The sequence below is a fragment of the Scyliorhinus torazame genome, chromosome 2 (assembly GCF_047496885.1).
Source record: "Scyliorhinus torazame isolate Kashiwa2021f chromosome 2, sScyTor2.1, whole genome shotgun sequence".
Lineage (NCBI taxonomy): Eukaryota > Metazoa > Chordata > Chondrichthyes > Carcharhiniformes > Scyliorhinidae > Scyliorhinus > Scyliorhinus torazame.
In genome coordinates this window covers 180,105,453-180,130,917 of record NC_092708.1, presented here as the reverse complement: position 1 = coordinate 180,130,917, position 25,465 = coordinate 180,105,453, and positions in this window count along the sequence as shown.

Genomic DNA, 25,465 nt, shown 5'->3' with positions numbered 1-25,465 from the left:
CTAAGGGCCTGACAGGCTCTAATTTCCCCCCTGATCACCGCCTTCAGTGCCTCCCAGACCGTGAGGAATGAGACCTCCCCATTCTGGTTGCAGTTTACATAACTGTCAATGCCTTAGGATATTCTTGTACAGAATTCCCTATCGGCGAGGAGAGCTGCACTCAGCCTCCATGGGGGGGGGGGGGGGCGGGTGTTGGGCCCAGCTCGTCTTCAATCTCATGTCCATGTAATGTGGCGCATGGTCGGAGATTATAATCGTGGAGTATTCCGCCTTTGTTACCTCTGGAAACATCCCTTTCCTGACGATTAAAATGTCTTTTGCACGTGGGAGAAGAATTGTTTTTCTCTCGGATGATTGAACCTCCACGGGTCTACCCCAATGCCCCATCCCCACCCAACCCCCACCTGCTCCGTAAAGGCATTTAATTCTCGGGCCATTCCTGGCATGGTTCCTGTCCTAAGGCAAACTCAAGATAGTGACGGAGCGTGGCGACTCTCTGTGAGCTCTTCCCCACAGATCCTCTTCCTACATCTTTTATGTATTCTAACCTTTTAAATCTTAAATCTAACACTAATATAATCACTAACCATTTTCTTTTGCATTTACTTACAGGCCTGGAAATTCACCAAATTCCGAGGACCGACCCACGGGACTCAGCCTGACTGACCAGGCTGGATTCGACTGGCGACCTGACCCCAACCTCTACCTGGAAGCGGAAGAGACCCAACGAAGTGGCCCGCCCCCAAACTCGCCTGAAACTCGATCCAGCATCCGAAGCGCCCAACCCGGCATCCAGCTATGCGACCCGGCCCGGCCCGGAGAGGCCCACCCAGCATCCCAACTCACCTGAAGGGGAAAAAAAGATCGATGTGGAGATCCGACCAGGCCAGATGGAGACTCAATCTCAGGAGCTCCCAACCTGACCACCGGCGCTAGACCCGACCCGGCCTGACCTGACCCAGAAAGACCCAACAGGCGACCCAAACACGACATAACCACCCTCAAAGCAGAGTAGGCCCCACACGAGGACCCGAACATGCCGAAAGGAAGAACTGACCTCGCGGAACCCCAGGACCTGGCCGGAACGCGAACATGCTCCACCGGCGACCCCAAAATTATAACCAGAGCCCAGGACCCCTCCAGACACAATCACTTATCTTCCACAAGGTCAGGCCTTCCATATCAGATCCTGGAACTACCCAGAAACAGCCACCAACCTAGGAAATGAGGGAAGCGAGCCCGCCTGTAGGTGAAACTAAAACAACGCGGTTGCAAGTCTCCCCTCATCAGCATACTCCGATTGAAAAAAGGCTCTACCCTCCCTGCATCTCCCCTCCCCCCTTCTGTTTCCCCCCATGTACTCCCCTATCCTTGTGCTCTATCCTCCTAGTCCCCCCCCTTGGCTTTACCCCCTTCTCTACATCCCCTGAACCCCCTTTTCATGCTTTGTTTCCACATAAGTTCTGTTTTACCCTTCCCCTCTGACAGGTGCTCCCACCCTCTCGGAGGGCGGGGCGTGGCCTCCTCCTTCACTGTACTCCCATACACCAGCCTGCTCGCTAGTGTAGTGGCTCCCCTAACAGTTGGATTCCCCTATTTAACCCCAATTTACTTCTCTCCATACCCCCCACCCTCCGCGCCTCTGCCTGTGGTCGTCTCTGTCCCTCTCAAAATCAGGCAGTCCGCGCTCTGGCCATTGACCTTTATTGTTTCAGTGGGCTAGACAGCTGGTTTGTGATGCAGAACAAGGCCAGCAGCGTGGGTTCAATTCCCGTACCAGCTTACCCGAACAGGTGCCGGAATGTGGCGACTAGGGGCTTTTCACAGTAACTTCCTACTTGTGACACTAAAAGATTATTATTATAATTATTTGTTGGTCGCTTAGCCCATTTTTCTAGACAACTTGTTGGCCTCCTCTGGGGCATCAAAGTAGTGTTCTTTACCCTGATATGTGACCCATAGCTTGGCAGGGTCGTGCATGCCAAACCACACCACACTTTTGTAGAGCATGGAATTGGCCCAGTTGAATTCTGCCCGCCGCTTGTCCAGGTCAGCACCAATGTCCTGGTGCAGGCGGATGGATTGCCCTTCCCACTCGCATCCTCTCACACTCTTCGCCCACCTCAGAATCCACTCTTTGTCCTGCTCCTTGTGCAGCCTTATGATTACCACCTAAGGGTGGTTGCACCATCAGCAGTTTAGTGGCAATTGGGTTGAGGCAGCAAGATGTGGGTCTCATGAACAAGATGATCTTGGAGAGGGCGTGAGGGAGGATTGGAGTCATACCTAAGATATGTGTGCCGTGAGCCGGTGTCACTGTATATCAGCAGCAATCAAAGCCCAATGCCTCATTGCTGACTGAGCCTGAGATGACAGTTCCCCTTTAAGAATCTAGGCTTCCCCTGTTTGTTAACTGGAGGAGATGGCTGATGACTCAGAGGCTGTTGTCCCCATCACCCTGAATAAACCAGGCAGAAGATTAAAGCAACACAAACAGAAACAGGATGTTATGGGCAACAAAAGTCTATATTCTCTCCTCAATTTAGGGTAAGCAAACATTTATAAAGTAGATGTGTCATCGACTAAAAAAACTTCTTCTGGTTTGTGTAATTATGGAGATGGCAAATAACTGGGAGCATGAATAAACAGGTCATGTTAATGGTGGGTATGTGGCCATGGGGAATCTATTCATTCCAGGAGGCAAGATAAAGGGTTACTTTAGCCAGCAGAACCATACTTAATAACCTTGGTTACTGAGGGGGTTAAAAATGTCTCATGTGACTGACAGAAAATCTATTAATTTGCTGCTGTCACTTTTTTTTTTAATAAACATTTTATTGAGGTATTTTTTGGTATTATAACAACACAATGTACATGAAACTATCAGCATAGTGCAAAAGCCGGCTCCCTCCCTTCCAGGTCCCACCTTTATTAGCCCCCTACTCGAAGCTAAACTAACCCCCCCCCCTTCTGCTGACAATTAATTTTCCGCGAAAAAGTCTCCAAACAGAGAAGCTACCTCCACCTCCCTACCTTCCGGGGGCATCATGATCACATTTAACAACCTTCTTACATTGGCCACCAACTGCTTACCCTTCACAAACCCCGTCTGGTCCTCCCCAATAACGTCTGGAACACAATCCTCAATTCTGGAGGACAAAGTTTTGGCCAGCAGTTTGGCGTCCACATTTAACAGGGATATCGGCCAGTAGGACCCACACAGCTCCGGGTTCTTGTCCCACTTCAGAATCAGTGAAATTGTGGCCTGTGACATCGTCGGGGGCAGTACCCCTCTTTCCCTTGCCTCATTGAACATCCTCATCAACACCGGCCCCAATATCCCAGAGAACTTTTTATAAAACTCCACTGGGTACCTTTCCGGCCCTGGGGCTTTATCCACCTGCATGGCCTTCAGACCCTCCATTATCCCTTCCAACCCGATCGGGGCCCCCAGCCCTTCTACCAGCTCCCCGTCCACCTTTGGGAAATGCAGCCCCCCCAAGACATGCCTCATCCCCTCCGGCCCTGTAGGGGGTTCCGACCTATACAGCCTACTGTTGAAATCCCTAAACGCCTTATTCACCCCTACTGAATCTCCAACCAGGTTCCCATCTCCGCCATTTACTTTCCCTATCTCCCTGGCTGCCTCCCTCTTTCTAAGCTGCTGTGCAAGCATTCTGTTGGCCTTCTCTCCATACTCATAGATCGCCCCCCTCGCCTTTCTCAGCTGCTCCACTGCCCTCCCTGTGGTTAACAAGCCGAACTTCGCCTGTAGCCTCTGCCGTTCCCTTAAAAGTCCTGCCTCTGGGGTCTCCGCATACCTCCTATCGATCTATAGTATCTCCTTAACAGTCAGTGCGTCTCTGCCCAGTCCACCTTCTCCCTATGGGCCTGTATCGAGATCAGCTCCCCTCTGACCACCGCCTTCAGTGCTTCCCAGACCACCGCTGCTGTAATTTCCCCCGTGTCATTGACCTGCAGGCAGTTCTGAACACATTTCCTCAGCCGCTCGCACACCCCTTCGTCAGCCAAAAGTCCCACATCTAACCTCCAGTTTGGGCGCTGATTACTGTCTTTACTAACCTGCAGGTCAACTCAGTGCGGAGCATGGTCTGAGATTGTGATCGCCGAGTACCCCGTGTCCACCGCCCCTGCCAGTAAGGCCCTGCTCAAAATAAAGAAATCGATCCGGGAGTACACTTTATGCACGTGTGAGTAGGAAAACTCCTTCATTCACCCTCGGCTGCCCAAATCTCAATCGATCCACCCCCCGCACCCCCCCCCCCCCCCCCCCCCCCGCCATCTGCTCCATGAACCCTTTTTGTTCCTTTGCCAATGCTGGCACCCTGCCCATTTTCGGGCTTGATCGATCCAAGCTAGGGTCAATAACTGTGTTGAAGTCCCCTCCCATGACCAACGTGTGCGAGTCCAGGTCCGGTATCTTCCCCAGCATCCTCTTTATAAACTCCACATCATCCCAATTTGGCGCATACACATTTCCTAATACCACCTGCAAGCCCTCCAGTTTCCCACTGACCATAATGTACCGACCTCCCACGTCCGAAACTATTCTACCCGCCTCAAACACCACCCACATATTGATCAGGATCGCGACCCCTCTAGTCTTTAAGTCCAGTCCCGAGTGAAAGACCTGACTGACCCAGCCTTTCCTCAAATCTGGTCAGTTACTCTAAGGTGCGTCTCCGGCAACATTACCACGTCTGCCTTGAGTGCCCTAAGATACGCGAACACATGTGCCCTCTTGACCGCCCCATTTAACCCTCGAACATTCCAGGTGAGCAGCCTAGTTGGGGGGCTCATTGCTCTCCCACTTCGCCGATCAGCCATCCCATTTTTTGGGCCCGCCTCCAGCCCATGCTCCGCGCCTCCACTAGCCCGCCCCCAGGCAGCCTCCACCCCCAACCTCGTCCCTGTCCCTTGGCCCAAGTCCCTCCCGCGTCAGCAGAACATTCACCCCCCCCCCCCCAGTAACAACACTGTAACCCAACCCCTTTGATAAACCAAACATATGCACACCCCCCCCACTGCGCTTCCGTGAGTTAGCCCGCCCAGCGAGCTCGGTGGCCCGCCTTCCCTGGCGCCGGATAGTCTCCCACATATTGTTCCCTCCCCAACCTCCCCCCCCGCTCATACAAACATACTCCAACATCAAATAATCCCCACACAATTGCCCGACAGAAAAACATCAAATCTAAACACGCACACCTCCAGCCCCCAACAGTGCGAATAAAAACCTTAACTGAGATCTGCTCAGCCAGCACAGTTCAGGAACCCCTATATTGCTAGGCTGAGCTTTGCAATGAAACAGTTTAATCCCCCCTCAGCATCTAACCCAATCTTCACCATCAAAACTCTGGAGTGTTTCCAAGGTGATCACTCACAGACATTTTCAGACAGTATCAGGAATATTCCTTGACAATAACATCTCTGGTGGATAAGCTAAAGCTTTATTACAGATATTTAAGCGCAGTGTAAGGGTCACACATCTGAAAAGTTAACTCTGTTTCTCTCTCCTCAGATGCTGCCATGACCTGCTGAGCATTTTCAGCATTTTCTCTCTTTGTTGATGTACAGTCTCTGACCAAGAGGCTCTGCTGCCCTCTCATGGACATTTTGGCTGCTACATAACTGCTTAATTCAGATTTATCTAGAAGGTTAATGTGGGATTTGCTCTCGTTGGGCTAAAATGGCAGCAAAATCACAAAGTATCTTCATATTGAGTTCCAGAGGAATGTAGAAACACAGGAGACCCAAGGATCTGAATGTCAGCGTCGTACCTGAATCAGTATTTCTCACATGAAATATAATCCTGTTTAAAAACTGTTTAAGGAGGAACTGTTCTCCTTGAACTGACAAATAAATGTTAATGAAGGTGGTGTTCTTTTAACCCCGCATTTTTAAATATCAAAATATATTGGGTTACATTCTCATTCTTCTTTTCAAGTGTCTCTATACCCACGCTCCTCCCTATCAATAAATCTCCTCCAATCCCACAATCCTCTGGGGTAGCTGTGCTCCTCCAATTCTGCCCTCTTGTGCACTTCTCTGTTCCTTTTGGCCCATCGTTCATCGACTTGTCTTTTAACATCTAGCCCCTAAGCTCTGGAATTCATTACCTAAACTGCTCCACCTCCCCTTTTAGGATGTTCGGTCACCAAGTGTTTGGTCACTACTCCAAACATCCGCTTTCATTTGTTATCTTTTTCTGCTCCTGTGGAAAGCTTTGGGGTGTTTTAGAGTGGGTTTCAGAAGGTGATCACTCACAGACATTTTCAGACAGTATCAGGAATATTCCTTGACAATAACATCTCTGGTGGATAAGCTAAAGCTTTATTACAGATATTTAAGCGCAGTGTAAGGGTCACACATCTGAAAAGTTAACTCTGTTTCTCTCTCCTCAGATGCTGCCATGACCTGCTGAGCATTTTCAGCATTTTCTCTCTTTGTTGATGTACAGTCTCTGACCAAGAGGCTCTGCTGCCCTCTCATGGACATTTTGGCTGCTACATAACTGCTTAATTCAGAATTATCTAGAGGGTTAACGTGGGATTTGCTCTCGTTGGGCTAAAATGGCAGCAAAATCACATCGAGGTTTATCTTTATATTGAGTTCCAGAGCAATGTAGAAACACAGGAGACCCAAGGATCTGAGTGTCAGTGTCGTACCTGAATCAGTATTTCTCACATGAAATATAATCCTGTTTAAAAACTGTTTAAGGAGGAACTGTTCTGCTTGAACTGACAAATAAATGTTAATGAAGGTGGTGTTCGTTTAACCCCGCATTTTAAAATATCAAGATATATTGGGTTACATTCTCAGTCTTCTTTTCAAGTGTCTCTATACCCACGCTCCTCCCTATCAATAAATCTCCTCCAATCCCACAATCCTCTGGGGTAGCTGTGCTCCTCCAATTCTGCCCTCTTGTGCACTTCCCTGTTCCTTTTGCCCCATCGTTCATCGACTTGTCTTTTGACATCTAGCCCCTAAGCTCTGGAATTCATGACCTAAACTGCTCCACCTCCCTCTTCTTTTAGGATGTTCGGTCACCAAGTGTTTGGTCACTACTCCAAACATCCGCTTTCATTTGTTATCTTTTTCTGCTCCTGTGGAAAGCTTTGGGGTGTTGGACTATAAGTATGAGATTTCCTGTATTTGATTAAGGTCCTGTATTTAATCCTTGCTCTGTGTTGAGTTCCCATTGTCCATTATCCACTCTTCCATCTTCGAAGGTAGCTGATCCCAATCACTGACTCCTGTTGGAAAGTGTCAGCATCAGATAAGGGCTAAAGAGAGTAACTGCCTCTGATAAGATTAGGATTCTTTGAGTGATGTACCTGTAGAACTTCTACAACAGAAGTAATTATATTGCTAACAGGAGCCACAACCCAAGAAGTAACCCAGGAAGCAATAAAATAAAGTTGGAGAAAGAAAGGGACACTAAATACCTGACATATATGGATTTGAGTACAGCATGATTGTATAATGTCCCCTTGCCCACACCGGAACATTTGCTCCCTGACTGGCTGAGGACCTCCTGCTGTTTCTCACATTGCATCTTCTGCTAATGCATACGGCAATTATCTAACCCAAGGTCATTCTGATCTCTCCAACAGGATCTGTTCATTGCCCACACAAATAGGCCCAGTGACTAATGTGCTCCCAGTTCTATCCATTGAAGATGTGGAACCGAATTACCAACCGTAAATTGATCAATGGGTTTGGATGATTTACAAACATTTTTTTTTTAAATTAGAGTGTCCAATTCATTTTTTTCTAATTTAGGGGCAATTTAGCGTGACCAATCCACCTACACTGTACATCTTTGGGTTGAGGGGGCGAAACCTATGCAAACACAGGGAGAATGTGCAAACTCCACATGGCCAGTGACCCAGAACCGGGATCGAACCTGGGACCTCGGCGCCGTGAGGCAGCAGTGCTATCCACTGCTGCACCATGCTGCCTTGATTTACAAACATAATAATGGATATGGATTACAAATTAGAATCTGATTAAGGTTTTTTTTAATATAGAATATCCAGCACCTGAGTTAACAAGGCTGGAGAGTTTGGGGATTTACAGAATAATGGATATTTGGGAGTGAGTTATAAACTGTGACTAGTGAAAGGGTGTAGAAAACAAACTGGTGTATATTAGCTGGAAGCCAGGGGTTGCATCAAAATTAGAATAAAGAATTCACGAGAGTGAATGCGAGAGCACTAGGATAGCATTGGGGATTTCAGGTAGTTTCTATATAGAATAGAAAAGAGATTGATTTTCAGGTTGGGTTCAAGTGCTTCAAACGTAGAATAATATAAGTCTACAACTGAACTGCTATTACACATTGTTTTATATGGAACAAAAGAAACATACGAGGAAGTTACAGTTGGGCTCTGGTCCAGGGTTAGGATGGTTTATTTAAACATGAGAATGAGTTACAGTGGAATCTAATGCATGATTATGATTTACTTCTTTTATTTAAAATTTAGAGTGCCCAATTATTTTTCTTTCCAATTAAGGGGCAATTTAGCGTGGCCAATCCACCTACCCTGCACATCTTTGAGTTGTGAGGGTGAAATCCACGCAGACATGGGAAGAATGTGCAAACTCCACACAGACAGTGCCCCAGGGCCGGGATTCGAACCCGGGTCCTCAGCGCCGCCGTCCCAGTGCTAACCACTGCACCACATGCTGCCCATGATTTACTTCTTAATGTCTGTTTAATAATCATGGGCTGGATTCTCCGATTTGGAGACTATGTCCCCACACCAGCGTGGGAACGGTAGCGGAAAACCGGCGCAAAACGGCCATTCCTCGTTTTGCTGGGGGCTCGCAGGACGGCAGCGTAGAGCGCCCGGCTCTAGCTGCCGATACACCCCAGAAAACTGCTGGGTCCGTGGCTGTGCCGCGCTTCATGGTGGAGCCCGCTCACGGACCCCACCTGCGAAATAGTCCCCCCTTCGGCTGGCTCGGGCGCCCCGGACCGCCCTACCCCAGTGCCCCCAGCCCCGAATAATGTCCCCCTACCCACGGGTCGGCCCTCCCCGACTGTGGCGGCGCTGGACTGAGTCCGCAGCCGCCACGCTGAGTTCCCGACGGATGAGACCACACGTCTCCTGCGCCGTCGGGAACTCGGCCGGTCGAGGGTGGGGCATCGGGAGGCGGGCCTCAGGCAATGGCCTGAGACCGCGAATACATGGCACGGCGTACTTTGGAGGGTGCGGAGCATCGCAAAAGCGGTGCCACCCCTGATTAGGTCGGGAAATGTGATTTTCCGGCCGTTCGCCGAACACGATTTCAGCATCGGCAACCGGAGAGTCCAACCCCATATGTTTCCAATCTGCATTACCCACATCTCCCCATTACCACCCCATCCCAGCCCACCGCCCCCTCAACTATAACCAGGGGAGTGATTTTATAATGCTGGCCCTCTGGAGGAGAGAGGATATGGGACTGATGGATGACGAATTTCCAACTTGTCGCCTATTTGGCAGTTCTGATAACAACACAGTGTCCAGGACTTTAAAATATTGCATAACCGTTTCTGAACGAGACGTTTGCTAGATACAAACCGTGAATTCACTTCTTGCCAGTTGCATTGTTGAAACTTGAAGTCACTGTCAGGGCAAACAGCAACGCCAGCACTTTCCGTGTCTCTGAAGAACCACCCAAAGGGATCAACGATTTCACTTCTCCATATTGATTAACAGTTTGCCGTTGATTACCAGGAAGCTCAATGCTCAGATAATTAGAGCAGAAGTCTAAAAATGTCGCACAACTAACGATGGTCGGTGCAGACTCGATGGGCTGAATGGTCTCCTACTGTACCGTAGAGATTCTATTATCAGGACCCCCCCACCCCACTATCTATCTCCCCACCAGCTTCAAGAGATGCCTCAGCATTCAACTTGATATGCAGGAAAGATGTCGGGAATTGTTGGGTTGCATATTCTAATCAGTTAATCAGCTCGGATTGTGAGCGTAATGAGCTTTAAGCAATGAGGAACTGCAAATCACAAACTGTTTCATAAATCTGGCAGAAGTACATTTCCATCAGTGCTAATGCCTTGCCATTGAGAATTTGATGGCAGAACATTAATGGTTCCCTTCAGTCAGTTTTCATGCACTCTGATTCTGCCAAAGGAATAGCACAATCACTTGGAATAAATTTGACTCTCTATATTGCTGCTTTCCACTGAATGCTTGTAAAAGCTGGAGATACCGGTTTGGAGGTGGATCATTTCGGTATTAAATTACTTGAAATCAAATGAGATTTGAAAAAAAAGCAGCTGACTCTCAGGGGAATGTAATATCTATTTACGCTCTGTAGACAGGGTTCAATTCCTTAACCCATTGGTAGTTTTGTACTGTGTTTAATATTCCCAAGGGATACGAGATTAGTATGCTAATAGTGGAATTCAATATCCTTTTTGTCAATATTTTTGTCAGTCCTGAAGCACAGCCCAGACTCATTTCTGACTTTTCTTCACCACGAATCGTTCTGAGCCCACGTTTTATCTTTCATTCCCACTGATAATCCCCTGAATTGGGCGCTATCTCCGGGGAAAAGTGGGAAAAGTGGCACGTCGTCCTGATAACAAACCAAAAGTTCAGGACCTCTCAGAGTGTTTTTACAGCCAATAATATATTGTTTGAACTGCAGCCACTGTTGTAATGCAGGAAATGTGAGAGTCAATTTCCACACAGCAGGATCCCACAAGCAGCAATGTGATAATGGCTGTTTAGTCTAATTTTTGCAATGTTGGCTGAGGGCCAGAACACCAGAATCCTGCTCTTCTTCAAATAGTATCATTGGGCCTTTTATATCCACCTGCAAGGACAGTTGGTTCAGCATCTCTCATGAACGACAGAACCTCTAACAGTGGGTCAACAGCGTAAGTTTCTGTGGTCAAGGCCAGGAATTTACGCCCCTGTTGCAGCATGTTCCCCGGCAAGACATTGAATCTCCATTTAGTTTGGCCGGACGGTAATATCCCATTGAGTGAGAAGGACTATAAAATCCTGGCCCAAGTCTCTGAAGTGGGACTTGAACTCAAGACAGGGCCCGACGTACACCGGAGCACCAGTTCGGGGATGACACTGACTTCCTGTCACCGCTGACTCCAACACCCTCCACCATCCCGAAGACATTCACCTCGGTTGGGCACTTCATCTAAGAGGCTCCAAGGACACGATCTGGTGTGCACCACACACGTGCAGCAGTACATCAGATGGTGGTAGAAACCCCAGAGGGGCAGATGGTCGGAGGGCGGCCCAACCCCAGGGACTAGCTGCCATCCGGATGGGTTTCGGGCTTCTGGAAAGTGTGGTCCCACCAATTGTGGAGATACAGTCACAGTATCAAAGATTACATAAGGGAGTGTCAGCAGCCATCCATCACCTGCAGGTGCAGTTGAAATAGTCCAGCCGCCTGCAGGGGTTGGAGGCGGTGCCAACAATGTGTGCCACGCAGGCCAACACCGCAAAGATAGCATCCGCGATGGAGGCCTTAGGGGCAAAGGATCGCCCTCTCTTTGAGTATAAGAATTGGCAAGTCATGTTGCAGCTGTATAGAACCTTAGTTAGGCCACACTTGGAGTATAGTGTTCAATTCTGGTCGCCACACTACCAGAAGGATGTGGAGGCTTTAGAGGGGGTGCAGAAGAGATTTACCAGAATGTTGCCTGGTATGGAGGGCATTAGCTATGAGGAGCAGTTGAATAAACTCGGTTTGTTCTCACTGGAACGACGGAGGTTGAGGGGCGACCTGTTGGAGGTCTATAAAATTATGAGGGGCATAGACAGAGTGGATAGTCAGAGGCTTTTCCCCAGGGTAGAGGGGTCAATTACTAGGGGGCATAGGTTTAAGGTGAGAGGGGCAAGGTTTAGAGGAGATGTACGAGGCAAGTTTTTTTACACAGAGGGTAGTGGGTGCCTGGAACTCGCTACCAGAGCAGGTGGTGGAAGCAGGACGATAGTGACATTTAAGGGGCATCTTGACAAATACATGAATAGGATGGGAATAGAGGGATACGGACCCAGGAAGTGTAGAAGATTGTAGTTTAGTCAGGCAGCATGGTCGGCACGGGCTTGGAGGGCCGAAGGGCCTGTTCCTGTGCTGTACTTTTCTTTGTTCTTTGTTCTTTGAGTCGGACATGTGTCAAGATGTCCAATGCCTAGGACACAATGTGCGGATGATGGCCGAGGCACAGGACAGGGCTGCCCTATCACAGACAATCATGTGCCAGAGACACCTGGATATTGCAGCGGCACTCCAGAGCTTGGCACAGTCACAGCGATCATGGCTGAGGACGTCAGCGGCATTGCCCGGGCGCTGGCCAACCTGAGCCAGTCATATAGGGAGGTGACACACTCCCTGTGCTCCATGCCTGCGAGCATTGAGACCCTGGTCGAGACGGGAGTGGGACTCCAGGACTGGCTTGGAGCCCCATGGGTTAGTCCAGGCCGTACTCCGTCCCAAGGAGTAGACGGGGCCATCAGGCACCCCAAGGGAGGAGGAGGTGGGGCCTGTGTCAGTGACTCCCACAGGGGAGGTGCCGGAACACCACAGCGCCTTGTACTCCTCCCCTCCTGTCCATGGTGCATCTGATGGGCATCGGGAGAACAGGATAGCACCACACTACATGGGACGGCTGCTCCAGAGGATGTCCACCAAAGGGGACCCAGGTCACAAGGTAGGAATCGCAGCAGGCCATCTCCACTCCTGATGTACCACCTGGGGATCCAACTAAAGGTAGTTAGGGTCTGTATGCCAGAAAGGTAGACACCGGTTAAGTTGGCACTTATAGCGATAGGAGCTAGGGCACAAACCTGTCCATAAATGTTCACCATTTCACAATAAACACCTGTTCACAATGTTGCAACCAGCCTCGGTGCTCTGTCAGAAGGGTGTGAGGGATGGGTTGGCTGCGGAGAGGGCACTGGAGGCGGGAGGGGGGGAGATGTGCAGAGGTTGATGGTGGGCTTGGGGCAGGGGCCCCAATGCAGCCACCGCTCACTGCCCCAGTAGCTCGCCCCACCTTCATTCCCACCTCTGCCATCCCAAGGGTTCAGTTGGACTGGCAGAGAGGGTGTTCATGGGAGGGAGTGATCAGCTGGCGAGGTGGGGTGGTGTTCGTGCTGCTGGCCCGGCCCTGTAGTCGTTGAAAATGGAGGCGATTAGGGCTTCGCGCGCGCCTGCCCATTGATCACCGCTGGACCTGGGCATCTCGGTGATGGTAGCGAACCCTGCTGCATGGGTATCCTGGTGGTCTCGGTCCACATCGAATTTGACATATTGTGTTGACTGGGCATACAGGCCCTCCATGATGGCGAGATCCCGGGTCCCCACGGTACCCTGTGGTGTAAACATTCAGGGCAACCATCACCTTGACGGCCAACAAGAATGGGTGTCCTCCCCCATACCCCCGCAGTTCTCGAATGACAGGTGCTGCCAATACACATGAAGCCTAAGGCGGCATTTCCTTCCCACCTCCTCAAACAAAGAACAAAGAACAAAGAAATGTACAGCATAGGAACAGGCCCTTCGGCCCTCCAAGCCCGTGCCGACCATACTGACCGACTAAACTACAATCTTCTACACTTCCTGGGTCCGTATCCTTCTATTCCCATCCTATTCATATATTTGTCAAGATGCCCCTTAAATGTCCCCATCGTCCCTGCTTCCACTACCTCCTCCGGTAGCGAGTTCCAGGCACCCACTACCCTCTGCGTAAAAAACTTGCCTCGTACATCTACTCTAAACCTTGCCCCTCTCACCTTAAACCTATGCCCCCTAGTAATTGACCCCTCTACCCTGGGGAAAAGCCTCTGACTATCCACTCTGTCTATGCCCCTCATAATTTTGTATACCTCTATCAGGTCGCCCCTCAACCTCCTTCGTTCCAGTGAGAACAAACCGAGTTTATTCAATCGCTCCTCATAGCTTATGCCCTCCATACCAGGCAACATTCTGGTAAATCTCTTCTGCACCCTCTCTAAAGCCTCCACATCCTTCTGGTAGTGTGGCGACCAGAATTGAACACTATACTCCAAGTGTGGCCTAACTAAGGTTCCATACAGCTGCAACATGACTTGCCAATTCTTATACTCAATGCCCCGGCCAATGAAGGCAAGCATGCCGTATGCCTTCTTGACTACCTTCTCCACCTGTGTTGCCCCTTTCAATGACCTGTGGACCTGTACTCCTAGATCTCTTTGACTTTCAATACTCTTGAGGGTTCTACCATTCACTGTATATTCCCTACCTGCATTAGCCCTTCCAAAATGCATTACCTCACATTTGTCCGGATTAAACTCCATCTGCCATCTCTCCGCCCAAGTCTCCAGACAATCTAAATCCTGCTGTATCCTCAGACAGTCCTCATCGCTATCCGCAATTCCACCAACCTTTGTGTCGTCTGCAAACTTACTAATCAGACCAGTTACATTTTCCTCCAAATCATTTATATATACTACAAACAGCAAAGGTCCCAGGGTTCGCTCCTCGGCCTGTTGGGCAGCCGGCTCGCCATCCTCGCAGCTGGCTCCAGGTTCTCTGGGGCAAGCTCCTGGTCTGCAGGGTCCTCCTGAGAAGCTCCTGCCCGTACAGCCTCAGTGCATCCCCCAGGGTTGCAGCGACCAAGATGAAAGCCACTATTGCTAGTTGGATTCCGATAGCCATTGTCTGCAGGGGCTGAAAGGCAGACAAGTTAGCATGATGAGCACCCCTGTGCCCAATCAGGTCCAACGGGCTACACGCTGGCCCCAACCTGCACCAGCCTCTGCCCCTGCATATCTCCCTCACCCCCTTCTCCCATGTCCACACCCACACCCGGCCGTTCCCCCCGGCACTCTGCTCTCCGCATCACATTCCTGACCCCATAGGTGCCTGGTACCATGGGGTCCTCTGCCCCAGCATCCATCCCTGCTGACAGGGGTACCGGTGGCCAGCATGCTAACGTATGCTCCACGGCCCCCGTCTGGCACCCTCCTGAAGGGGCCACTGTGGGCGGTGCCACTGTTAGGGCTGCCGGCCGCCCCATCGGTGGACAGTGCCTGGTTGGGAAGGGTGTTCAAGGGGTGGTGGGGTGTAATGCGGGAGTGATTGGGTTGGAGCACACATACGACTAGTGTCACTCTGCACAACCACAGGCCACAGTGGGCCATCAGTGGGGTGTGCAGCAAGATGGCTGCCTTGCACGCCGCGGCAATGGCGGTCCGTATCCTCCCCCCAGCTAGCCCTGCCAGCGGCAGGACGGACACCTATTGTCGGGCCTCCTCTTTCTCCCTCAGCAGCCACGGCACTGTTTCTGGATTTTTAAAACCACAAGTGAACCTCGCCATTGGTAATTCCTCCTGGCAGAGGCAGAAGCCCCGGAGAATACCGGGATGAGCCCGTTAATATGCCAACGGCATTTATTGTATGTGCGGTGTAGAATGCATTCATGTCGCTGTCGAGGCGCCGGAGCATGGCATTCTGTTGTATGCCCGGCACCAGCCACAATTTGCGCCTCACACGCCATTCTCTGTCCAATCGCCTTTCCCGATGCGTGTGTCGTCCAATGGAGAATCCCACCCATGATGCCCAGAGAGCTAACCATTGAGATACAGCGAACACACTAGAATGTTACTGTTCCTGGACAAACAGCAGGCTGTGTCCAGCTTGTTGGCTGTCCAGCGAGTAGGCCAAGGTGCACAGAAATGTACATACTGATCTAAGAAAAAAACACGTCAGCTTGTTGGAGCTGATTGTATGCATAAAGAATTTGTATCCTTTGTTAGAGTTTATTCAGTTTACTCTAATCAATCAGGGTTTTCTGATTTATTGTTTTGGGTTGCTACCAGTGAGGAATGTGCTATATTTTAAGGTTATCATATGTCCAATCTAATGTGGCAAATTATTACTGTTTGAAAATAGGGAACAGGCCCATATTCCAGAAACTCAGAGAAACAACATGTAGAAAATTCCAAGAGACAAGTTGGAGATCATTGATTCGAATGAGAAATGTCCATATAGATTCCTATTCCATCTGCAATCCATAGAATCCATATAGATTCTATATGGGTTGCATATGTATTCCATACAAATTCCATATAGGTTCCATGTATATTCCACATAGATTCCATATGGATTCCATACAAATTCCATATAGATTCCATGGAGGTTCCTTCGCAGCCAGTTCTGATCAAGTCTCAAAGGCTTGACAGGCTATTTGGGTAAGCAGAAACTGTAACAGGATCTGCTTCATGTCATCGACTCTCTTCAGTTAATAAGCTAACATGATGTCCTGCCAAATAGCATTGGCAAACCCACTCCTGATGCCATCGTGGAAAACATGTTTTCTCTGTTCCCAGCGGACAAAGCCGTCACAGCGATATCCAGGCATTATCCTGTTGTCAAAAATATCAAAGCCCTGGAAAGCCCCTCTTTCCGGAGCCTCTTTATTTCAAGAAGCTGAGCTGTTCCCAGAACTTTCAGGTCAAATATTGAAGGCAGCACCAGGTGGCAGGAGTTCATCATCTCTGCCGTCATCAAATGGAAAAGCAACCAAGCGGATTCTGGGAATCCATGGGGTTCCCAAAAATCAATATCTGTAAAAGAAAATGGAGAACTAGAGAAGAGGGCAGTTAATTTGACGTCAGCAGTGGAAACCTCTTCCCCTTCCCCCACCACAAGAAAACCCCGTAAACCTAAGCACTGTGTGAAGAGTCAGATTCCCTGTGACACAATGTCACTCCAATTCACTGGGAAACCTATTGCAAGTACTATTACATTAGGTTACTTTGGCAGTGTTTATGGTCATTTCCTCAGGAGGTTGGTGTTAGAATACATGACAAGACAACATTTTACTCGATTGGTGAAAAGGAATAATCTTGCAGTTATACCTTCCAAAATATTTCACAACAGCAAAGTACTTTTCGAGTGTTTTCACTGATGTCACGTAGCAATACGTAACTGTCAAATTGTGCACAGCGAGATCCCACAGACAGCAATGAGAGAAATGATCAGCAGTTTTGACATCTGCATTGAGGACAGGTCACCGGGAGATACCCCATTCTCTTCTTCAACTCATGTGCCATGTGCTATTTTATGCCAATCTTCGCAGTCACAACAAGCTTCAGTACAACGGATCTTCCAAAATTCTGGGCTTTCCAACAGTGCGGTACTCCTATTCTTAAACATTGACAAGAATTTTTATTGGCATTCCACATATTTATAAACAGTTGTATATATACACATCATTTTTCTCGCCTGCGCTAATTTCCTTTATTATACAGAGGTTTAGTTTGTCGTTCGTTTGACTGACCCTACATGCCTTTCATTGCCTTCTAGATCGGTCTATGGTTCCTCCCCCTCCCCCGCTCCCGGCTGCGGCTGTGCTCCTCCCCCCCCCCCCCCCCCCCGCCCACCACCCCCTGGGTTGCGCAGTCTTTTTGTAACTCATCTATCTTGGTGTTTGTTTTTTAAATTCTTATTAGGTTACTCCTCATTGTTGGCCTCGAACAGGTTTTGGAACAGACCGACAAACTGCCCCCGTGTATCCAGGAAGCCTTCCTCTGACCCTCGGGTGGCGTACTTAATCTTCTCCAGGTGGAGAAATTGAGAAATTCCGAGAGGTCAGCGAGCCAGTCTGCAGCTTTGGGTGGTGCTGCCGATCGCCAGCCGAGCAGGATTCTCCGGCGTGCGATTAGGGAAGCGAAAGCGAGGGCGTTGGCCCCCTTCCTCACGTGTAGCTCTGGCTGCTCCGATACCCCGAAGATTGCCACTATTGGGCATGGCTTCACCCTCACCCCCACAACCTTGGACATTGCCTCGGAGAAGGCTGCCCAATACCCAGCCAGCTTGGGGCAAGCCCAAAACATGTGGGTGTGGTTGGCCGGACCCTCTGGCACCGTTCGCATTTGTCCTTCACCTCCGGGAAGAACCTGTTCATTCGGATTCTGGTCAGGTGCGCTCTGTGCACCACTTTGAGCTGCATTAGGCTTAGCCTTGCGCAGGAGGAGGTGGAGCTCACCCTGTTCAGTGCTTCGCTCCAGAGTCCCCATCCTACCTCTGTCCTCAGTTTGTCCTCCCATTTTTGTCTGGTCCTGTCCAGTGGTGTTCGGGCTCTGTCCAGTAGCTGTCGGTATATTTTCCCACATAGCCCCCTGTTCTCGTTGCTTGTGCCTATCAGGTCCTCTAGTAGTGTGGTTTCTGGGGCCCCAGGGTACCCACTGTCTCTTTGCGGCGGGAGTGTTTTATTTGGAGGTGTCTCATTTCCTGTCCTTTTGCTAGCCTCCACTTCCTCGTCAGTTCGTCTAGTGTCGCCAGTTTGGGCCCTGCGTAGAGGTCCCTGACCGTCAATGTGCCCCCATCCCGCCTCCATCGTTTGAAGGTGGTATCTAGCATGGCTGGGGGGGAATCTGTGATTGCTGTAGATGGGGGCCATAAGGGACATTTTGGTTATCCCGAAGTGCTGTCTCAACTGGGTCCACGTTCTCAGTGTGGCCGCTACCACTGGGCTTGTTGTGTATCTTGTTGAGGAGGATGGGAGTGCTGCTGTAGCCAGGGCCCGGAGGGTTATTCCTTTACAGGATGCCTCCTCCATTTGTTCCCAATCTGTGCCGGGTTCTTGTACCCATCCCCTCACTCTTTCTGCCGTTGCTGCCCAGTGGTAGTATTATAGGTTTGGTAAGGCCAAGCCCCCTTTGATTTTCCTTCTTTGCAGTGTCTGTTTTGGGATTCGCAGGTTCTTATCCCCCCCTACACAAACGCCATGATTAGACTGTCTACGTTTTGGAAAAAGGCCTTGGGGATGAAGATTGGAATGGATCTAAACAGGAAGAGGAACCTTGGCAGTACGTTCATCTTGATCGTCTGCACTCTCCCCGCCAGGGAGAGTGGGAGTGAGCCCCACCTTTGAAGGCCTCTTCTTACCTCCTCCACCAGGCTGGTCAGGTTCCACTTGTGGATCTGTGTCCAGTCTCTGGCTATCTGGATCCACAGGTAGCAGAATCTATTATGGGCTGTTTTGAACGGGAGCCCCTCCAGCTCTCTCCCTCCCCCGTTTGGGTTCACTGGGAATGCCTCGCTTTTGCCCAGGTTAGGTTTGTAGCCCGAGAAGGTTCCAAACTCTTTCAGTATTTGCAGTATTGCCGTCAGTCCCTCCTGTGGCTTCGAGACATAGAGGAGCAGGTCATCTGCATAGAGTGAGACTCTGTGCTCTCTGTCTCCTCTCCGGATTCCCTTCCAGCTTTTCGCGTCCAACAGGGCTATCGCCAGGGGTTCGATTGCTAGCGTGAACAAGAGTGTGGACAGGGGGCAGCCCTGTCTTGTTCCTCTCTGCAGCTGGAAGTATTTAGAGCTGGTGGTGTTAGTTTGAACGCCCGCTTTGGGAGCGTTGTACAGCAGCCTCACCCAGGCGGTGAACCCCGCTCCTAGCCCAAACCGTTCCAGTACCTCGAGGAGGCAGCTCCATTCGACTCTGTCGAAGGCCTTTTCTGCGTCCAGGGAGACGATCAGCCGCCTGATGTTCTCTGTGAGCTGCCTACCCTTGACAAAGCCGGTTTGGTCCTCTGCGACCACCTCTGGTACACAGCCCTCCAGCCTTTTGGCCAGGATCTTTGCGAGTATTTTCGCATCCACGTTCAGCAGTGAAATGGGTCTGTATGATCCGCATTCCGTCAGGTCTTTATCTTTTTTGGGTATCAGTGAAATTGTGGCCTGCGCTAGCGTGGAGGGCAGGGCACCCCCTGCCAGTGAGTCCGTGAACATGTCTCTTAAGTGTGGGGCCAGGACTGGTGCAAATTTTCTGTAGAAGTCCGCCGGGAACCCATCGGGTCCCGGTGCCTTCCCCGCCTGCTTGGAGCTGAAGCTCTCCATGATTTCTCCCAGGTCTATTGGTGCTTCCAGCTCCGCCCATCTGTCTTCCCCCACAACTGGTAGTTCCAGTCCGTCTAGGAACAGTTTCATCCCCGCGTCCCTATTGGGGGGCTCGGAGGTGTACAGTCCCTGGTAGAAAGTCTCAAATGCCCGATTGACCTCCTTTGGTTCTGTTACCAGTCTGCCTCTGCTATCCTTTACCTGCGCTATTTCCCTTGTGGCTGCCTTCTTTCTCAGGCGGTGAGCCAATAGGTGGCCAGCCTCGTCTCCGTGTTCGTAGAAGGTCCCCCATGTCTGGCGGAGCTGGTACATTGCTTTCCTAGTGGATAGCAGGTTAAAGTCCATTTGCAGCTTTTTCCTCTCCGCCAGCAGCTCTACGGTCGGGGCCTCGGAGTACTTTCTGTCGACTTCCAGAATGGAGTCCACCAGTTGTTGCCTGGCCACCCTCTCTTCCCTATCTCTGCTTGCCTTGTAGGCTATGATCTCTCCTCTAATCATGGCCTTCAGTGCCTCCCAGAACGTGGAGTGTGAGACCTCCCCGTTTTGGTTGTTACTAACGTAGTCGCCTATAACCCGCGATGTTTTCCGACGGAAGGCTTTGTCGGCCAGGAGATCCGTGTCCAGCCTCCATGTGAGGCGCTGGGCCCGGCCTACCTCCAACCTCACATCCATGTAGTGTGGAGCGTGGTCAGATATAACGATCGTGGAGTACTCCGTTCCCGTGATCGCTGGAAGCACCGATACGGGTGTATACCTTGTGTGCTTGTGAGAAGTATAAAAATTCCTTCTCTCCCGGGTGCAGGAACCTCCATGGGTCCACCGCCCCCGTCTGCTCCATAAATGCTCCTAGTTCCCTGGCCATGCCAGTCTTTTTTCCTGCTCTGGGGTTTGGTCGGTCTGTCAGTGGGTCCTGTACACAGTTGAAGTCGCCCCCCATGACCAGTCGGTGTGTGTCAAGGTCGGGGATTTCTGCCATGGTCTTCTTTAGGAATTCTGTGTCGTCGTTGGGAGCGTACACATTTACCAGTATGACCGGTGCCCCTTCCAGGACACCGCTGACCATGACGTACCGTCCCCCTGGGTCCGTAACTGTCTTGGTTTCCGTAAACCTCGTCCTCTTGCTAATTAACATTGCTAACCCCCTAGCCCTCGTCCCATAGCATGAGTGGTATGTCTGTCCCACTCAGCCCTTCCTTACCAGCAGTCGGTCCTTCTCCCTCAGGTGCATCTCTTGCAGGTAGATTATGTCTGCTTTTAGGCTTCTTAGATTGGCGAACACTCTGGATCTTTTCACCAGGCCGTTGAGTCCCCTTACGTTCCAGGTAACAATCCTGGTGGGGTTTTTTTGACCCTCCAGTCCTGAGGGGTCACCCATATTTACCTGGTGGACGCGCCCCTGCCCTCCGGGGTTTCCATTCGTTAGGGGGCCGTACAAAATGGCTGCGGTCACCGCTCTCACCATGAGGTCGGGCCCCAGGGCTCCGGGATTTCCTTTTGTCCAGGGGGCACCCACCATGGCCGCCAGCTGTGTGTACGCCACGTGGCTGCGCCCCTGCACTCCAGGGTCTCCCTTCGTCCTGAAGCCCTCCCGAGTGGCTGTTTGTGGCACCATCTTGGTTCCTCGCCCTGCTCCATGCCTGCCAAGGCCTGTGTTCGTGCTGCTTATCTACCTCACCCTTCCCTTTGTTTCTCTTTTGTTCTGCGCTCTTCCCCCCGACTCCTCTCCCCCCCTTAGTCCCTGTTCCTCTGTCCCCCCCTCCCGTGTCCTTCCCCCCGTTCTGCCCTGCCCCCCCCTTCTATTTGTGTCAGGCGCTCCCTCTCCCCTGAGAAGCGCACCGCGGCCCTCCTTTCTTCCTGCCCTCCCGTGTTAGCCCTCCTCACTAGCACGGTGGCTCCCCTCCCAGCACTTGCCCTGCTCTGGTCCTGTTTTACCTTCCTTTTGCTAGCCCTTGTCTCGCTCTCCTGTCAGCCTTTTTCACCCTCATTCACCTTGCTTCGCTCCCCCCCCATTGCATTGAGAGGTGGAACGAGCCCGGGAATGAGTTAGTACAGTCCCGCACAGTGCACCAAACACGTGTGTACAGTCCGTGATCGTACTGTCTCTGTTTGCGGTCTGCCCGCTGCTCTTTGTTCCGATTCTTCCTTTCTTTTCCATCCCCGTCGCTTTCACGATGGCCGTTGTGGCTGTCCCTCCCCCAGTTTGTTCGCTCTAACGAACTCCGCTGCCGCTAGGGTGTTAAAAAACAGCTCCTTCCCCTCAAATGTTACCCAGAGTTTGGCCGGGAATAGCATCCCAAGTTTCACATTACTTTTGTAGAGTGCTGATTTGGCCCTGTTGAATTCAGCCCTTCTTTTGTCCAGGTCCGCCCCAATGTCCTGGTAAATCCTTATGGTCTTCCCTTCCCACGTGCTCGCTTTCGTCTGCCGGGCCCACTTTAGGATTTTTTCCCTGTCTTGGAACCTGTGCAGCTTCACGATAACCGTTCTGGGCTGCTCCCCGGCTTTGGGCCTGGGTCGGAGCGACCAGTGCGCCCTGTCGATTTCTGGTGGGTTTGGAAACTTCTTTCTTCCCACTAGCTTGCCCAGCCTTTGGGTGACGTAGCCTGTTGGATCTCTGCCCTCCATCCCCTCTGGCAGACCCACTATTTTAACATTCTGCTGCCTGTACCTATTTTCCTGGTCCTCCACTTTCCCTCTTAGGCTCCCCTGGGTCATTACCAGCCTTTTCACCTCGGTTTCCTGAGTTACCATCCTGTCGCTCTGGTCTGAGGTGGCCCTCTCCAACTCCTGGATAGTTTTCTCCTGCACCTCCACCTTCCTTTCCAGGCCGTTGATGGTTCGCTGCATTTTTTCTGTTGTCTCTGCCAGCATCTCCTTCATCATTGTGTGGAGCTCAGTCCTGAGTGCCTTCCTCATGGGGTTTATCTCCGTTTTTATCTCCTCCTTTATGGCGTTTATTTCTGTTTTCAGCACGCTTCTCCGCCTGTGCGGGGGTGGGATGGTCGCTGTTCCTGCTCCGCTGCTTGGCTCGCCAGCTTTTCCGCTTCCTGATTCGCCTGAACCTCCGCCTCGCCCCGTGGGGCCGTCTGCCTGCACGGCCGCAGCTCCTGCTTTCTTCCTTCATCTTCGCTGCTGTTCCTTCTTACATCTCGCCATCCCTCCAATTTATTATTTGGAGGCATATTTCTGTCTGTGCCTTTCTCTTTTTTTTCCTGTGTTTTGGTGCGAAAAATAAATTCTTTTTTTTGTTCCCCCCCCAAAGAAAAAAAAACCCTTGGGTTTTTTTTTCTCCTTTTAAAGATGATTTTTTTTTTAAATAAAAAGGAACTAAAAAATTTTTTTTTTCCCTTTAAAACAGTTTTTCTTTTTTTTTTAATTTGCAGGAGAGGAACAAGGAAGGCTGAATTTAAAAATTCTTATTTTGTTCTTGTCATCCTCTCCGTGCTCCGACTTTCAGGCCGTTTCTGAGCGATCCCCACTCCTCCTCCACGTGCTGCTCACCTGGCCCAGTCTCTCCTTTTTTTTCTCTCTCCCTCTCCAGCTCCGTGGATCGGAGCTTTGGCGCCTGGGCAGGGCCAAATTCGCCGGACCTAAAGAATTTTTTTTGGTGAAAATTCCCCGGGAAACCCCCCCCCCCCAAAAAAACGCGATTTCCTGGCTGTGTGGGAGCGTCTTTGCTGCAGCCGCTCCGTTCGCGATCGCCGCCGGAAGTGATCATTTGACTAGAATTTTGCTATAATCACACACTCTGGTTATTCCACAGCCTCACACCCCTCTGTGTTGAAACAGGTTCTGCTGTTACCACTCCTAAAACGTTTATATTTAATCTACATTGTTTTATTATTCTCAAACCTTAAATCTGTTTCTATCTACTCTCTCCCATAGCATCATAATTTTAAACATCACGATCAAATCATCATCCAAAAACATCAAAACATCTCTACAAAAATAAAATCTCTATCAAATCACACCATAATCTGGTCTAATGAAAATAGCCCCAGTTGAATCTGAACTGTCCGAGATGCATAACCCAATCCATTCGATTGTCTAGGTCTCTCCGACAATTAAGCAAATATTATTCTCATAAGTCCAGATGGAAGCTTCCCTCAAGCAATGTTCCGATGTTAGGCAATACAGAATTCATCCAACTCAACGTTCAGCTAAATAGTCCCATTACAGGAAGATAATTGAAGGAAGCTATTTAGCAGCAGGGAAATTGAGAATGCCCCAGGCAATAACATTTTTTTCATCGCATTTTCCCAGCAAAATGGTTCTAGATTAGTAAATATTTAGCTGTTTTGTTTACTGAATTTAAGTGGGACAGTAAGTGAGCTCTGCATTCATTCCTCTCATTAATATATTGTGAAAGGTACACTATTTACTTTGGATTTCTAAGCCAATTGCATTATCAGACACAGCTACTTAAACTGGATGAGTGCTAAAAGTAGAAACTATTATTTTATTGCCAGCAGTGCCAGGGAACATGCATCAGAGGGGGAAAAAAGAGCAAGACTCATATTTATACAACCCCTTTACAATGATCTCTAAAACCATTCACACTTCCACAGTTTGAGGAGCTGTGTGATCTTTGCAATTTTTGTGAACAATCAGACAAATCTCAGTTTAACATCTTATTCCAAACCCAACTCTTCTAATAACATTGTGCTGCCTCGACATGTTACTGGAGCATCATCCCGGCTGGTACTTCAGTGGGCTAGAAATCTTGGTTGTCTTACATGGAGTGTTACTAACCGAGCCAAGCTAGCGAGACATTGTTGCCCTGTTCCTGAGCCCTGGGCGTACTATTAAAGTTTTCAGAAGGGAAAAATGCAGCAACAACCACATTCATTTTTCTAGCTCCATTAATCATAGAATCTCGACAGTGCAGAAGGACGCCATTCAGCCCATCGAGTCTGCACCAACCCTTGAAAAAAGAACCCTGCCTATCCCCGTAACCCCAGCTAACCTTTTGGATACTCAGGGGCAAATTAGCCTGGCCAATCCACCTAACCTGCACATCTTTGGACTATCGGAAGAAACAGGTGGAAACCCACACAGACACGGGGCGAACCTCCAGACTCTATACAGATGGTCACCCGAGGCCAGAATTGAACCCCGGTCCCTGGCGCTGTGAGGCAGCAGTGCTAATCACTGTGCTACCGTGCCACCCATTAATATAGAAAAGCATCCTAAACCTGAGGCAATGATTAAATAACATGGAGGTGCCCTTTATTTCCTGAAATACATTTAATGGGATTGCCAGATTGTTGATCCACATGACAGTCTGTGAGAGAAGTCCAGTGACTTTATGTGGATCTTACTGGGGAAAGGATCAATTTGCTATGCTTGAAAACATGTGGCTGACATCATCAACAAATATATGCACTTCTATCTTTGTTACTGTGTTGTGTAGATCCAGATATTGAAGGGATAGACAATTCAATGCAGAGGATCAAGTGTTGCTTTTTACACATGTCTTGCTTTACACCGCTGAGTACGAGGCTGAAATCATAAGACATTCAAACAAGCCCAATGTGAACCTGACAAAGTGAAACTAACAGTTGATTCATTATCATCCCCTCC